This window comes from Mauremys mutica, chromosome 19, assembly GCF_020497125.1.
Source record: "Mauremys mutica isolate MM-2020 ecotype Southern chromosome 19, ASM2049712v1, whole genome shotgun sequence".
Classification (NCBI taxonomy): Eukaryota; Metazoa; Chordata; order Testudines; family Geoemydidae; genus Mauremys; species Mauremys mutica.
This window is the reverse complement of record NC_059090.1, coordinates 7822957-7840040: the sequence shown is the minus strand read 5'-3', so window position 1 is coordinate 7840040 and position 17084 is coordinate 7822957. Positions and strand designations below refer to the sequence as shown.

General features: G+C 57.7%; 1 protein-coding gene across 1 annotated transcript in view; it reads right to left on the bottom strand.

The window, feature by feature from the left end:
- SRRM3 (serine/arginine repetitive matrix 3) overlaps positions 1 to 17084 on the bottom strand; it is a 166658-nt gene that overhangs the window by 51882 nt on the left and 97692 nt on the right. The gene's annotated exons all lie outside the window — the stretch shown is intronic.

Below are 17084 nucleotides of genomic sequence, written 5' to 3'. Positions count from 1 at the left end.
TGGAGAGTCAGGGACGCCGTCGCCCTGAGCTGGCACTCCGCTGACGACGCCTCCCCCACCCCCGCACTTCCTCCCCTCCCTCTCCTCTCCGGGCCTTCAGCTCACCGCTCCCTGTGTCCGAAGCCCCCGCCCTGTGCCGGGGCATCGCCCAGCCCCCCCGGCTGGCGGGCTCAGCCGAGCGGCCAAGGACGGATCGGCCCCTGGGGACCCAACACCCTCCCTTTCCCCAGAGGATAAGGGGGGAGAGCAGGGTGGGGAAAGCACCCACATTGTTACAATGCCTGTGGGGCAGCACACGTCTGCTGCCAGCATGGGCCAGGACAGAGCCACCGCTGGGTATTAGCTCTGCCAGCTCTCCCCACCCCTTGGGGGCAGGGCCTGGCTCTCCTGGGGTGGGAGTGCCCAGCTCTCCTGGCGGGGCGGGAAGTGCCCGGCTTCCACCCAGACTGGGCTAGGGGACCAGCTCCATACCCCTCCCCACCCCCTGCACACTGCAGGCTCCCGAGAAGGGCCGGGCAGGACGTGCCCTCCCTCCGCTGTCCCCCACTCCCAGTGACTTCGCGGAGGGCGTGTGGCCTGAATAAGGGCTTGGGTCTGTGTTAAAGCAAAGGGGCCAGACCCTGAGCACAGACTCCCGACTGGGGGGCGTTCTGGGGTGGGCAGAGAGCGTGACGGGGCACAGCCGGAGCTCTGGGGACCTGGGCTGGAGGGGGGGACCCCTGCCGGCTGGGCGGTAACCTGCTCCGTGGCACAAAGCCGACGGGAGCTGTCAGAACGAAGGAGGAGAGGATGGATAGCTTCCTCCCCAAGGGCTCTGCCTGCTCGGAGAGAAGCAGAGAACAACAGACCCATCTCCTCCCTCTCCCGCGCACGCACACGGCAAGCCAAGCGATATCGACCAGCTGGCAAAGGCAGCAGGGAGCCCGCCGGAGACCACAGCCCATGAGCCGCGGCTGGAGAAACGGCCTGGGCCAGCAGAGAGGCCTGAACTCAGGATTAACAACTCGTGTGAGCTAGAAGACGAGGGAGAATCACCCCCTAAATGCCGGAGCTGGCAGCTCGGGGCGGCCTCAGCATCGTAGCAAGGGAAAACAAGGCCAGGCTTTAATCGCCCAGGCCAAGTGAGCGGGATAAACTGGCCCGATCCCTGGGGAGTTTTCACTCCCATCGCCCTCTTCCCTTTGTCCCTGGTAACCCCCGAGGCCCATATCTTCCCGGAGAGGCCCTGGTGTGCCACTGCCAAGCTGTGCTAGGGCTGGCAGCTTGTGCCGTCCCTGCCGGGCCTCCGAGTGCCACTGGCTGCCCCAGGCGGCTTTTGCCTCAGCCCCTGGAGGCAGGAGGCTGCCCACTTCTGCCTCCAGAGCACCACATTGTGGCCGCACAAGGAGAGTGCAGGCCCTAGGAAAGGAAGCTCAACCCAGCAGTTAAGGAGTTTGCCTGGGACTTGCGAGACTCTGCCACAGACGGCCCGTGTGACCTTGGGTAAGTCACTTGGTCTCTCTGTGCCTCAGTTCCCCCTCTGAACAACTGCCCTGCCTCTGAGGGGTGTTCTGAAGATAAGTATGTTAGCGCCTGGGGTGTTCAGACACCAGCGTGAGGGGACCATGCGAGCACCATGGATAGAAGGGCCCCAGGCCCCCAATTTGCAACTATCCCTGCAATATCTGGGTACGGAGCCAGCCCCTGTGAGGGGCGTGCAGCTGCCGAGAGCAATGCTCATCCTTCCTCGTGGACAATGGGGCTTTGAACTACGGAAACGGCAGGCTCCGGGGCTCATTAGCATTAGGCCTAGTAATGGACGCGTCGGATCTCAGCGGTCGGTGCTGTACGGGGGGGTTAAAAACACCACTTTACATGCATGTCCATGGGTACAGACAGCTCATCCTGCCGTGCTGGGCCCCCTTGCTGGGGATGACTGCTGGACACCCCACGCGGGAGGGGCAGGCGGTGACACCCCTAGCTTGGTGCGAATTCCTAGGGATGCAGACAGCCAAGTGCCTCTGCACCAGAGGGCGAGGCCCGACTCGCTGCCAGATGGCGGCGAGGGTGCGTCTCCAGGGAAGAGCCCCTCCCCTGGGCATAGGCAGCACAAACAGAGCTCGCTATGTCTGGCCTAACACCAATGGTGCAGAGAGCAAACTCTTGCCACTGACCTCCTGGTAAGCTGCCTCGGCTCCATCCACCTCCCAGCTTCACCCTCCCTCCCCCCAGTGGGCTTTACTGCCCAAAACAGACTAGGATTTGGTTTATTATTCACAGGGACCAGCGTCTATTTGGCACCCATCACCGTGGCATCCAGACACCCACAGTGCTTCAGTGGAGATGATCCAGATCCCAGCTGGAGACACTAAACGCCCAGACGTGGTAGCTGCACTGAAGAGCTTTGCATCAGGAGCTAAGTAGCCAAGGACGGTGGTGTTCATTATCCCCACAGTACAGATGGGGGACGGAGGCAAGGGGAAATTGTGTGACTTGGCCAAGGTCACCGACACAGCTGAGACTGGAACCCACAAGCTCCAAGTCTGGCCTGTGGATGGATTCACCCTGGAGCAGGGCCCTGGGCAAGGAGGTTCTTCATGGTTTGTGCTGTGAGGTGATCCCCTGCTGCCCAAGACGGGCTGAGAGGTCCTCAGTGACAAATCCCATCCCAAGGATGGTTTATAATTGGGTGGGAGGCAGGCAATCCCTTCAGCAAAGCCTCCGCCATCCCATGGCTCATCACCTCCTCCCCTCATGTCTCCGAGCCTCTGTGGCTACTCAGGGGCAACCTTGAAGCCATCTCAGACACGCCACCCAGTTTACAGCCACCTCCTCAATTATTCTCCCCGCAAGTGACAAATGGAAACGCGATTTCTCCGTCCCAGGCAGGGACGAGCTTAATGCAAGTCCGTGACTCAGCCACAACCAATCGGTCCTGGAGCTGGCACCATCGGGCCGCATCGCAGGTAGGGAAGCCACAGCCAGAGAGCTGGGCGGGAACCAGATTGACTGTCTTGCAGGAAATTCTGTGATTTGGAAAATGCTTCTGCTCCACATGAAATGAACACGATTCTCCACCCCACCCCACCCCAAAAAATTTCCCCATGAAACGAAATTGTGAACAAAATTTTGGGTTGAATTGTTTCATTTTGATCAAACGGAAACATTCTGTGCTGATTTTGACTTTTCAAAAGCAAACGAACACGGGATTCGAGAAATTTGAAAACAAAGTTATTTCAAACACAAAAAACAATGTCAACACAATGTTTCAACCCACTGAAAACTCCCCCACTCCCCCTCTTATTTCCTTCCACCCGCCAGAAACAAAGTTTCATTAAAATAACACGTTTCGGAGAAACAAATCGGCGTTTTCCAGCGAGGTCGTTTGCCCTCAGGTAATTTCTTCCCAGCTGTACGTAACATCCCAGGGTCTGTGTGAGAGCCCTGGTCCCCCACAGGGAAATGCCACTGACTGGCACTGAGGTCACGTGACTTTCCTGCCAGACAGGTGGCATTAGAAGAGTCGAGCACTCTGAGCTGTTTGTGGGCCACCAGCTGGCATGAGCCACAGGTCACGCGCTCCATTCTGGAGCAGGGGCGGCACGTTCTACGCCCTTTTACAGAACTTTCTCTGCCAGAGGGACTGAAAGGCACCAAACCAACAGGTCTGGGAGCTGGAGCTTTTGCTACCCATGGAACAAAGGCAGCATCAGTGAAAGTCTCCCATATACACCCGCCAATGTGCCATATGCCTGAACAAGAGTGGCTGATTATGGGACGTTGGTGTCATTGACCTTCCTAATGACGCCACCGAGGGATCAAATCAGTGGCAGACGTGGGGGTGGTTTCAGGGATGTGGCTGTTAAATGAGAGTTAAACGGTTTAAAGGGCTTAATTCATTCCTCCACACTGGGGTGGATTTCAGCCATTGCATATGAACTTGGAGCACTCCTGAACCAGCCCTGAGCACAGCTGTGAAGCAAGGAATCTGGAGCACTTAAGTAGGGGTGCATGAGGAAGCTCTCGCCCAAAGCAAGCAGGGGCTGCAGCGAGATTAGGCAGTGGCCCGCTTGTCTGGAATAAGCCGGGAGAGGAAATCCCGCGTTGGCTCATTCAGCTACTGAGTTTTGTCACCAATGTTCTTTTTGCCCTGTTGGGCTGTCCGCAGTATCATTCGATTTCACCCACGTAGGCTTCATTTTCCTGGGACTGTTTTCTCAGGGCCAGATCCTGAGCCCTGCAGAGCACTTGCCACTCGTTCCGGCAGCTCAGCGCCCTTCCCAGGATTGGGCCCTAAATGTGGAAGTTCTGGTAATTAGGAAATCAATTATTCCGATTCATCTAACTTCAAAAGCCGCCCGGATGTGAAAAGCCAGAGCGCTGAACCTGGCTGTCAGTCAGCAGGGCTTTGAAGAGGAGGGCGGCGGTTCAGAGACATGGAAGATGTGCCTGCTAGAGGGAGAGAGCCACCGACGTCTTAGCGCAGAGCAGATGAGTGGCAATTTCTGAATCCAGCTGGATCCAACGGCTCATTTGAGGCCTAGTGGTCTAAGCTCAGGACTGGAAAGTCGGATGACGGGGTGTAGGCGCCGACTCCGTGGGTGCTCCGGGGCTGTAGCACCCACGGGGAAAAATTAGTGGGTGCTCTGCACCCACCAGCAGCCAAGCTCCCCCCCTCGCCCCCTCGCCCCACCTCACCTCCTCCCCCGAGGGCGCTGCGTCCCCGCTCCTCCCTCCCAGCCAAACGGCTGTAGCGAGCTCTGGGAGGTGGGGAAGAGGCGTGGCCGGGGTGGGGATTTGGGGAAGGAATTGAATAGGGGCAGGGAGGGGGACTTTGGGGAAGGGGTTGGAATGGGGGCGGGAGGGGCAGGAGAGGGGTGGAGTCGGGCCGGGGCTTGGGGGAAAGGGGGGGTCGAGCACCGGCACCTATGTGACTGGGGATCTAGTCCCACTCCTGAGAATGCCTCACGGATTGTGTTTACACAGGCTTAGTTGCGTGGATGCTCTTACTTCAGTTGAACACTGGCTTACTGCATTTCACTGGTCCCAATCGATGCGAGCAGAAAGGAGAAGGGCCCCTCTGAAACTGAAAGCCGATTATCCGCAGAGAGGTCTGCGCCAGTTTCACTACATCAGTTTAAATTCACACCTTAGGTTAAACTGGTGAAACTTTTCCACGTGGACAAGGCCTAACTGATTTAAACTAAACTTGATTAAGGCTGGTTTAAACCAAAATAAGTCAGTCGACGTGGCCTTTTGTGCCAGTTTAACAAAGCCAGTTTAAAAGTCACCCCTCTATAAACCAGCGCAACTCTGCGTGTAGCCAGAGCCAGAGGTTGGACAAGCCACTAATCCGCTCTGCCTCCATCCTGTGATCTGTAACTCAGAGATACAAACACTCATCCCAGGGCTTGTCTACCCAGGGGAACTGACCACAGTTAAATTCACTCCCTCTTTTATTCTGGAATAATTTCCCCATGCAGACACGCCCTACTTCACAAGACCGTGGAGCAGATCGGTGAATGTTTGAAAGGTGCTTTGAGGATGAAATACACAAGTGCTAAAGACTACCAGGTTCCAGCTAATCTCTATTTCCCCGTAATCAAGTTTTCAGGTAACAGCAATAGACCTGTTAAGCCATGAGTTCTTTGCTGGAAAAATCTCCCCCTACCCCGCCCCTTGAATTTGATTTGATATTGGAAATAATTTGCTGACTCATTTCCAGGAATAACGCTCAATTGGGAGACCTCTATTCAAAATGTAAGCTATTGTGATTGGGCACTGTGATGAAGTGGGACTCTTCCGTAATATTTTTGTGCGGCCTGTGTGTGCCTCAGTTTCCCCTATGTGCAGCAGGGTTACCTAGTGGGTAGAAAGAGTTGTTTGCTCTTTGCTGAGGCTATGACACAGGTGTGAATGGTACCTACCTGTCTGGGGCTTGGGCCAGCTTTTGAGAACACCATGGCAAACCCAATCACTAGGACTTTGATACCTAACCATCAACTCCTACGGGTGGCTCACCTTTCTGCAGGAAGCCAAGCAGCGTTTGCCCAGCGGGGGAATGGAGGAGTGGGGAGGTGCCGGGGGATGGTTAAGGGTTGGCTGCTGAGGGCTGCCGGGGGGCCGTTCTGACAAAGAGAGGTCAGAGAGACAGAGCTGGACCCCAGGGGTTCACCAGTGGGTCTCAGACTTACCCGATCACACACCCCTTCTTTGTGTCTGTAGTAGTCTATGTCTCGCCCTCCCCCCGCCACACCAGTACACACACCAACAAAACCCCCCACAACGTGCGTCTCTCACTGACTGTTGAAAACAGTCTGGCGCTGATTCAAACAAAGCCAACCCCCCATTGTAATACGCAGGGCCGCCCAGAGGGGGAAAGCAATTTCGGAGGCCCCTTCCATAAAAAAGTTGCAATACTATCGAATACTGTATCTTGTGGGGGCCCCTGTGGGGCCCGGGGGCTGGGGCAAATTGCCCCACTTGCCCCCCTCCCCCCCTGGTAATAAGAACAAAAGCAAAACTGGGCTCGTGGGCGACGCTTACAATTAACCACGTGCCCCGCGCCGTAGCCGACGGACTGACGTACCGACGGCAACGACTCTGTCTAACGCGCCGCAAGCGTAACAGAAATCCAGCCGCACGCACAGCGCCATCTAGAGTCAGGGGCGCAGCACCGCCGGGGACCTGATCTGTCGGGAGGAATCCGCGTTGGATTGGGAGGAATTCAGTGTTGGGGCTAAAATGTGAGCAGTACCTTTTCCCCCAGAGCGTCTCATGCCCCCCCCCCATACAACCCCCCGCCCACCCCCCCAGTTTGAGAACCTCTGCTCTAGGGTAACCGCAACGGACTGGACTCCAACGCCCATTTCTCTGTGCTCACCGCAGGACTTTCTGCGCTGCCTTCCAGCCGCCGAACAAACCCGGCAGGGGCTGAGCGGCCTGCGTTGGTGCACGGCTCCCTGGCGGCGTGCCAGTCGCAGCTGGACTCCCTGCGCAGAGCTCAGCAGGAGTGCGGGCAGCCCAGGTCCAGTCCAAGGAGGCGGTGAGGCCATGGGGCTTACCCGGGGGGAGGAGTGAGACCCCGAGGGGGTCGGGCACACTAGGGGGGTTACTGACAGAGACTGCTCTAAAGCGAGACCCACAGCACCAACCCTGTGGAGCTATGACTGGCACCATCACCATGGCAAGGACGGGTGGTGCAGAGGCCACCTGCCTCAGTTTCCCCAATCAATACTTCCCCCACCTTCTCTGGTGGTTTCCATGACTCAGCCCTCCAGCCAAGTCACTACAAAGGCCAATTCCTTCCAAGCTAGCAGAGTCCAAAGTCGCTATCCAAAGCACCACAGACTAATCAAATCCATGCTACAGCCGGGTTTGCTCTGGGTCCTTTCAGGCTTATCCAGCTCTCCACCGCCCCACTGCCAGGGCCTGGCCTAAAACCCATCAGCAGGTCCAAACAGGTCCCGGTCAGAGCCTCCCTGCCCTCCGGGGAGGCTCAATCAGGCATGAATCCTATCCTGGCTTCTCTCGCCGCACCAGGGCTGCTGGTCTTTTCTGTAAGGAAGGGGAGCTGCGGGCGGTGACATTAGCTAGAACGGTGAGCCTGCAAGGAAGGCCACGTGGGACAGGGGGATTGAAGGCAACAGCTGTCCTGGTTTTTAGGAGCCAACCACTGGAGCTAACCAATGAGGGGCCCAATCCTCAGCGGGTCTAAACGGGTGTAGCTGCATTGACTTCAGTGGAACGACGCTGCTCACTTCAATGGGGCAACACCGAGCTGCACTAGCTGAGGGCCAGACCTGCAATTTTGGAGGCCTCCGAGATCCTGGAGCGTCCCAATTCCCCATTCCGAGGAGACCTGCGCCATGTTGGACTAGATACCTCCTGAGGTCCCTTCCAACCCTGAGATTCTATGTCTCTGCGCCTCTCTGCTCCCTCGCTTTCATTCTGATCCAAAAACCCACCTTCCTTCCTTCTCCCAGAGGCTCCGTTACGTATCGCTGACAATCAGCGCTCTCTGGCTCACGCCACCGGCTCTTGAAACACAGCCAGGCACGGCCTCGGCGCTAGGTCTGTGCTGCCCAAATCTGGGGCTCTTTGGACCTGGTGTTTTGGTTCGGTACGCTAGAGAGATGGGAGACATCAGCACAGCATCACTGCTGAGAATCTAGATTAGAAACCGGCAGAAAAATTAAGTTCAAACTCTGAACCTTCCTTAAGTTCAAAGGTCTTGGGATCGGATCCAGGCCCATCTCTCCCCAGGTGTATCCCGTGCCCGTTCGAGTGAAAGGGAGATGAGGCTAGAGCCGTTACCATTCTCCCTCCCTGTGATCCTGTCTTGGGTGACAGCTGGTGCTACCAGATGTGAGCAGCTCAGGAGAGGCCTGTGCTGATGCCCTTGTCCGGCTGAATTTATCACGCTTCAAAAGCCAGCCGGTCCCAGAATTCCCCATCTATTGGGCCCTGTGGCACGGCCCCGAAGGGACACTCTGTGTTTTCTGCTCGGTAACCTGCTCCGCCATTTGCCAGGAGCAGCCCCTGGTCTGAAAGTCTGGTGTATTTTTAATGTCATGCCTGGAAGAGGCAGACCGGCCCCCTCCGTGGGGTTGCGATTGGCTTCTGCAGGCCGCGGCTCGTAAGAGGACACCAGGGAGCTTGCAAGGCCGGGAAGGAGGGGAGCAGGAGAGGAAAAAGGCAGAGGAATGTGACAGGCTCACGGGCCGCTCTTTAAAATATGCATCAAAATGCGCAGCTGGAAGAGAGAAGCTGGCTGCAAAGCGAATGGCTGCCAGAAGGCGAGCGCCAAGCCGGGATCCGCCCCGAGAATAGAAGGATTCGTGGACCCCGGCACTGCCCTGACTTTAAATGGCTGACGCCGCTTTGAAATGTCCCAGCAGGGCGGCTGGGAGCAGGGGAAGGATTAAGGCACCAAGACAGCAGTTTCCTTCGGTCCTTCCAAACGGTTTCTTTTCCGTAATACCTTTAGGCACCATTCGCCTGTGGAATTCAGGGCCGGAGCTGGGCAGGACATGGATTTCTTGTCCTGGAAAATGGTTTGAGATTTAGAAAAATTTCCCATCCCGACTCCTGGGAAGAGAAGTCGAACTCCGGACCATTTTTGGCAAACTGAAAATTAGAAAAATCCTTCAGCTGGGCTCAGTTCGGGTCCCGCCCCGGAGCGAGCCCCGTGACCGCTGCAGCAGAGCGATCCTGATACGTCGAAGGAGACCCGCTCTGTGGGTAGGACTAGAGTCATGCTCATGCCTTGTGCTGGCCTGAATCTCACCTGCGGCGCAGCGAGTTCACTACTCTCACGCCCAGCGTGGCAACCAAGCACCCCCTGCCCCTAACCCCCCACTTCAATCCGAATAGAATGAAACCGCGTCCATTTACACGAACTGCGGGCGGCTCTGGCCCGTTCGCTCCAAGGGAGCGACGCCCCGTTGACACCAGTGGAGGATGCAGCCCCACTGACTCCAGAGCAGCGGAGGGTCCGAGCCCCGGTTAGTCGGCAGGAAGACGAGGGCAGAGAAAGCAGAACGCCCTGGTCACGCAGGGGAACGTTTTAACGCCCTCACTCAGAGGTTCCGCGCTTGGATTCACACTGGCCTCGGAGGCGCAGTCCCAGCCAACCCGCTCTCCCTCTGCTGAGCCCCGAAAGTTGGTCTGTGTCACAAAAGGATGAAATGCGGGAGATCCCCTGACATGTCTGCACAGGGCAGGGAAAGGGCCAGCGCCAGTCTCCGGGCAGAGCGATCTGCCCCACATGGGCTCAGTGTCTAGGTGACGCTTTGTCTCGTGTATAGGATGAGATAGGAGCCCAGGGTGCTGTTCCCAGCATTGGCACCGATGTGCTCTGTGACCATCCACACGTTACTTTCCCTCTCCATGCCTCAGTTTCCCCTCCCACCCTTACTCTGCCATGTCTGTCTAGATTGTAAACTCACTGGCACACTTAGTCTCTCTCCCCAGGTGTACGTACAGCACCTGGCACAATGGGGCCCTGATTGTTGCTGGGAGCTACTGTTAAACAAATAGTAATCCAGCAGGGAAGCTTGCAACTCTGCAGGAATGATTTCCCCTCTGCTAAGCCCTTCACTCCCATTCCTGGGGTCTGTGGCCGGAGTACAGGAGGATCCATCACCGAGAGAAAGAAAAGCCGGCTAGGAGCTCGGAGGGAGCAGCGTGGGGCTCCCGCTGCGTCAGACGCAGGCCCTTCCAGACGCTCTGGGATACAGCAGCCTGCAGAGCAGGAGGATGTGCGTCTGCTCAGTGGATAGCGCTCCAGAGGGCCTGATCTCGCCAGAGACTGCCTGGCTCGCTGCCCCGCCAACAGGAAACCCCAATAACAGCGCTCTGCCCTTCCCAGCCGAGGGCTCCAAACGCTTCAGTGATGCTAACAAATCAATCGCTCTGCGAGGCAGGTATCGTTAGCTCCAGTGTACAGATGGGGGAAATTGAGGGCCAGAGAAGGAAAGGGACTTATCCAAGGGGCTGAGCTGGAAACTGAACCCAGGAGTCCGGACTTCCAGTCCCCAGCACTAACTACATCCTTGCACTTAACAATACCATTGCCCAGCTCCTGCCATCAGTAGATCTCAAAGCGCTTCACAAAGGAGAGCGCACTCATTATCCCCATTGTACAGATGGGGAAACTGAGGCATAGGAAGGTGAAGCACCTTGTTCCAGGTCACCCACCAGGCCAGTGGCACAGCTGGGAACAGAACCCACGTTTCCCGTACCTGAGTCCAGGGCACCGGCCTCTGGACCGTACTAACTCCTAACTGCATTAGTCACATGGGCAGCCAGCCCACACGAGGCAGAGAACAGTCACCGCAAGGAGAGCCAGACGTAGCCAGGCACGGAGGCTGCAAGGAAGCCCTGGGGTGGTGGGCGTCTCAGCGGCTCGCTGTGCTATTCCTCCTCCCCCATCTGTCTCATCCTTTTGCTGCCATTCATACAGCTTTGTTCCTTGAACGTTTCCAGAACACGGAGCGTAATGAAGCCACCTCAGTGCCCCAACCGCACCTTGGGCGGGGACTGCATTCATCCCAGGATCTGATTCTCTGCTCTCCTTTCCCTTAGGAAGTCATCTCCGTCAGGGCAGGGTGGGTGCACCATGCTACCAATCAGGCATCTCCAGTCACCCCCCTCCCCCGGGGAGCATTTTGCACCTAGTTGGCCCAGGTGTGAATGACAAGGCAGCGGGGAAGCAGGCGCACAGAGAGGGGAGTGAACGGGCCTGTGGCAGCAGATGGTCTATGGAGGAGCGAGGAGGCTGCGGTGGCAAGGCTCCACACGCACGTGTCCCTGGTAGGTCGGAGTTGTGTGCGGACACACGGTGGGTCGGATACACCGCTGGCATAGCCCCACTGACCGCGCTTGCTTCCATGGAGCCGCCCTGGTTTGCACCAGCACAGCCGAGCTGCACACACGAGCGCCCCGGAGCTGCCAGGCTGCAGCCCATGGGAAATCCCAGCAGGCAGGCCTCATTGGCACGAAGGAGTATCTCCCTAATCTCGGTGTGCGGCGCCGGCAAAGCAGGGCGGAGGCCGGGGAACACAGCAGGCAAGGCCTTAGAAACCTTGGCAAAGACGGGCCCGAATGGAACCGTAGCTAGGACGTCCTGCACAGAGGCAGTAGGGACTAGAGCTCCAACAGCCCAGGCTCGGGTTTGCCCCGACGTTAAATCCCGCCCCGAGCAATGCCGGCGAGTCAATCAGGGCCGGGATTCCCACAGGAGCAGGAATCATGGGGACCACGGGTGGGTGTAAATCGGTGGTGTGACCCGAGGACGCTGGCCCGTGGATGTCGAGCAGTGCTTCGGCACAGGGCTGGGACTAAAAGGGGTGGCTCGGGGCGTAAGCCAAGCAGGGGAGCCGAGGGTAGGTCAGCCAGGGCTGCGAGTGGGCCGGGTACCAACTGTCAAGGCGGTGACTCGACGGGGGTGCAGTGAGTGATTGGTACAGGCCACTCCACTCCCCGTCCAGCCATTGCTTGCGCTGTATCTCTGCTCTGAAACGCCAAAGGGCTCCGGAAACTGCCTCTCTCCCTGTTCCCAGAGCCTGCACAACCAGCCCGACTGGCCAAGCACGAGCGAGCTGGGTACAGAGCATTCAGGGGTGGAAATCGAGACGGGCTGATGAATCGGGAGTGTCAGCTGATCAACAATCCAGTCCGGGTGTACGTTAGCCAGGAGTGAAGTGACGCGGGTGGGAACGGATGGCGTGAGCCACACGGGGGTGTAACCAGGAGTGCAAGCTGCTCAGTGGTGTAACTGGGGCAGAAGGGGGCCAGGTGTCATTTGCACAGGGGGTGTGATGCAGTGCAAAATCCCGCCCCCCCACCATTAGATCTGGTGGAAGTATCAGCCCTACCCTGAATCTTGAGCCACACCAGGCTCCCAGGGCTGAGCATCAGGCCACACGTCTCTCTCTAGTTGCCAGGGTGTCTGGGCTGGGCTGCGGCCGGCTGCCTATCTGAACCCCTATCCCTTATCACTGGCCCAGGACACGTCGGGTTGGCATGATCCCTCCTGCCGTTTCCACCCGCTGTCCTTCCACTGATGGCGCTGCATCTGCTCTGAAACGTCTGGGCTCCGGAAGCTGCCTCTACCTATTCCCAGAGCCTGCAGAAATGTTCTCAATCAGCCGGCTGCACATGCTGTGAACGCCGCTGCATCTCAGAACCCACCGTCGGACTTGAAAGAGCCGCTAGCATCCCGGGGCGCCTGTGCCCAAGGGGGACCCAGAGTGGGGATGAGGCAGGAAAGCGAACAGCACAAAACGAAGGCCCGTACTGAAATTGGAGACAGCAAGGATAACGCAGACTGCAAACATGCTGCTCGACAAACATCCTCCCGGCTTCCTGGGGACCGGAGAGGTGTCCATGGGCTGCATACGGGGGATCAGGGAGGTGTATGGGAGGGCGCGCTGGCTTGCGGGGTGATGGTGAGTCTGTGTGCGGGATACTGTGTTTGTGCGTATGGTGGGGGTGGATAGGCTGCAGTGGCAGGCGTGGGTGGGTGCTGGGCATACAGCCTTGTCACCATCCCAAGGTCAGCATTCTCCAAGCACAGCCATTTCCTCTTCCAAATCTAGGGGAACTCCGCACTGTGTCGGGCAGCAGCTGACCCGTGGGCCAGGCTTCAGCCCATGCAAGCTGCAGTGCCGTGGGCTGGGTCCTGGCAGAACCGCCTGCAACCCTTCCCCTCCCCAGATTTTCTAGGGCTATTTAATCTCCTCAAACGCTCTTTGAAAGTGTGAAATTCACAGAGCGGCTCGGGAAAGAGGGGAAGGAATTAATATGAACGAGCTCATTTGCACCGAAATGGCCTCATTAGCACGCAAGCTGGTGACAGTTCCTGAAACCTGCTCATCGTGTGGACCTCCCACCCCCTCCCCCCGGTCCTAAAGACAGAGCCCCCCCATCTCTGCTGGGGAGAACCCCAGCCCCGCACTGGACAAGTCTTAACGACCACCGGGGCCAGCCCTAGGCTTTGCCAGGTATGTACAAAGTCCCCTGGGTCCCCTGCAGAGGTCCCAACCCCCCTAGCCGGCAGCGCGGTGACATGAAGTGTGGGGATTTCGTGGCCGGAAGCTGGGGGTCGTTAGTGGGTTTGCTACTACTGGGGGCAGGGAGCAGAGCAGGTGCCAGCATGTCAGGGCCTGGCACAAATGGGGGGGTTCAAGTGGGCGGGGGCAGTCGTGGGCATTTGCCAGGATAGGGAGGGAGGTCGGAGAGCAGCATCCCCAAAGGGCCTGTCAGGAAGCTGCATCCCTGGACCAGTCTATTGTCCAACCAATCAGTCCATTTAATGCGCTATCCTAGATCTCTCTCTCATCCCCAGACACACCCAGCGTCCATCGATCCCCAGACACACCCACCCACCATCCATCCATCCATCCATCCATCCATCCATCCCCATACACACCCACCATCCATCCCCAGACACACCCACCCACCATCCATCCATCCATCCATCCCCAGACACACCCAGCGTCCATCAATCCCCATACACACCCACCATCTATCTGTCCTTCCATCCATCCATCCCCAGACACACCCACCATCGATCCCCAGACACACCCACCCACCATCCATCCATCCATCCATCCCCATACACACCCAGCGTCCATCCATCCCCATACACACCCACCATCTATCTGTCCTTCCATCCATCCATCCATCCATCCCCATACACACCCACCATCTATCTATCCTTCCATCCATCCATCCCCATACACACCCACCATCTATCTGTCCTTCCATCCATCCATCCCCATACACACCCACCATCGATCCCCAGACACACCCACCCACCATCCATCCATCCATCCATCCATCCCCATACACACCCAGCGTCCATCCATCCCCATACACACCCACCCACCATCCATCCATCCATCCATCCATCCATCCATCCATCCCCATACACACCAGCCATCCATCCATCCATCCCCATACACACCAACCATCCATCTATCTCTCCATCCTCAAACACACCCAGCATCCATCCATCTATCCTTCCATCCATCAGTTCCCATACACAGCCACCATCTATCCATCCATCCCCATACACACCCAGCATCCATCCATCCATCAGTCCCCATACACACCCAGAATCCATCCATCCCCATACATAACAACCATCTGTCTATCTCTCCATCCCCATATACACCCAGCATCCATCCATCTATCCTTCCATCCATCCATCCATCCCCAGACACACCCACCACCTATCTATCTATCCCCATACACAGCCACCATCTATCTATCCATCCACACACACACCAAGCATCCATCCATCTATCCATCCAACCCAATACACACCCATTAACTATCTATCTATCCATGCCCATACACCCCCCTCTATCTCGCTTTCCATCACCATGGCATCTGGGCCCTTGATTTAAGGTTACTGATAGAAACCCCATGGAACTCAGTGGCTCAGCCTAGTTCTGACCCCAAGCTGGCCGATCTCACATGCCTTTTTCTTGGGGTTACTGTGTTCAATCCCAGCCATCCAGGAACGACTCAGGGGCCACAAGCAGAAAGTGACCCAAAGGTTTGCACTGCCTGAGCTCCCCACAACCCCCAAGCAATGCCCCCCCAGCTCGGCATGTGACACAGCCCTAAGCAGATTACGCCTCCTGGAGAACAAGTTCCTGTTTGCAGGGCCTGATGTGCAGGGGTGCTGAGCACTACATGATGCCAGCAGGCATCAGGGGGAACGGTGGGTGCCCAGCACCTCTGAGAACCAGCCTGCACCGGAGTCAGTCCCAGCTGCAGCCTCGGGCCAGCTGCATGGGTAAGACCCATGGAGAAGGCAAAGAGGGGAGGGGGTTTGATTCAGAGCTGGAGCAAAGCTCTGGAGTCCAATGCAGATGCCACGGTCCCCAGCATCCTCCTTCCCCCGTGCACCCAGCAGCCTCCGCTCAGAGGTTCCACAAAAGAGGATTCCTCACATAAAAACCGTCCCCGTCCCCCCAGGAGGCCACACTATGATTCAGCTGCTCTCTTCCTTAGGCCGAGCGCCTCACGCTTCTTCTGCCTGTCGCCCCTAGATTAAAGAGCCCTCTTGGAGCCAGGATTTTCTCCCCCCAAGGTCAAGGCACCTCTGGAGCTCCCTTTTCACAAACCCAGCGGATCGAGCTCTTTAAGTCACTAGCTGTGAGGCCTTGCCTCCAGCCCCCGAGTTATCTGTGGGGCTCTCCTCTGCACCCGCCCCAGTTTTTCAACGTCCTTAGAAAAATGTGGCACCCACCAGGGCTGGATTAGTTGCCCCGTCTCGCCCGTGCTGCATACAGAGGTAACGTCCCCTCCTGGCTCACTACTCCCCTCTGTGCACTGCTGCGTGGCAGGCTGCCGGCCAGGAAAGCTGCAGGGCGGTTATCGAGCCCCTAGGGAGATTCAGTGGAAAAGAGGCTCAGAGAGGCCTGGGCATGATGAGAAATTGCCAGGATGAGGGTTGCCAGGTGTCCAGTTTTTTACCAGAATGTCCGGGCAAAAAGGAACCCTGGTGGCTCCAGTCGGCACCACTGACCAGACCATTAAAAGTCTGGTTGGTGGGGCAGACAGGCTCCCTACCTGGCTCCGCGCGACTCCCCAGAAATGTCCTTAGGCTCCTATGGGCTCCTAAGTGGAGGCGCGGCCAGGTGGGCTCCACGTGCTGCCCCCACCCCAAGCACCAGCTCCGCAGCTCCCATTGGCCAGGAACCGCAGCCAATGGGAACTGCGGGGGGTGGTGCCTGTGGGTGGAGGCAGTGTGCACTGTGCAGAGCCATACGGCTGTGTCTCTGCCTAGGAGCCAAGGGGCACGTTGCCGCTTGCGGGGAGCCCCCTGAGGTAAGCGCCACCCCACTCCCGCTCCCCCTGAACCCCTAATTTCTGGCCCCACTCTAACCCCCTCGGCTCCACCCCCCAGCCCGGAGCCTCATCCCCAGCGCCACCCCAGCCCCTGCACCCGCAGCTGGAGCCCTCACCCCCTCCCGCACCCCAACCCTGCCCCATCCTGGTGAAAATGAGTGAATGACTGAGGGTGGGGGAGAGCGAGTCACAGAGGGAGGGGGGATGAAGTGGGGGCAGGGCCTCGGAGAAGGGGTGGGGCAGGGGGCGGGGCAAGGGTGTTCGGTTTTGTGTGATTAGAAAGCTGGCAACGCTAGTCAGGACTAGAGGGATTTGGCTCATTAAGGAGAAGAGCTAGAAAGGCCTTGACGCAGGCAGGGAAAGTGATTGAGGGCCTCATGCAAGCTGCTCAGCACCTCCTCTTTGCATTGCTCTGGAACAGGGGTTCTCAAACTTTTGTACTGGTGACCCCCTTTCACAATCGAGTAGGGGCACTGGCAACACCTTCGTTTTCCTCTGCAGCATCGGGCACCAGCAGGGCCTGGATTGCAAACCAGCTAGACCGACAGGCTGATCCGGCGTGTAAACCCCTACCCGTGCCATCACACCCTAACTCCTTCCCCAACACAAGTGGGGCAAACTTCGTCCCGGGTCTAACCCCCGCTGAGGTCAATGAAATTAGCCCAGGGAGACTCTGGTCCATGCCAGCTCGAGGGTGGGACAGGAGTGCTGGCCTTTTTTGGACATAGTCTGGA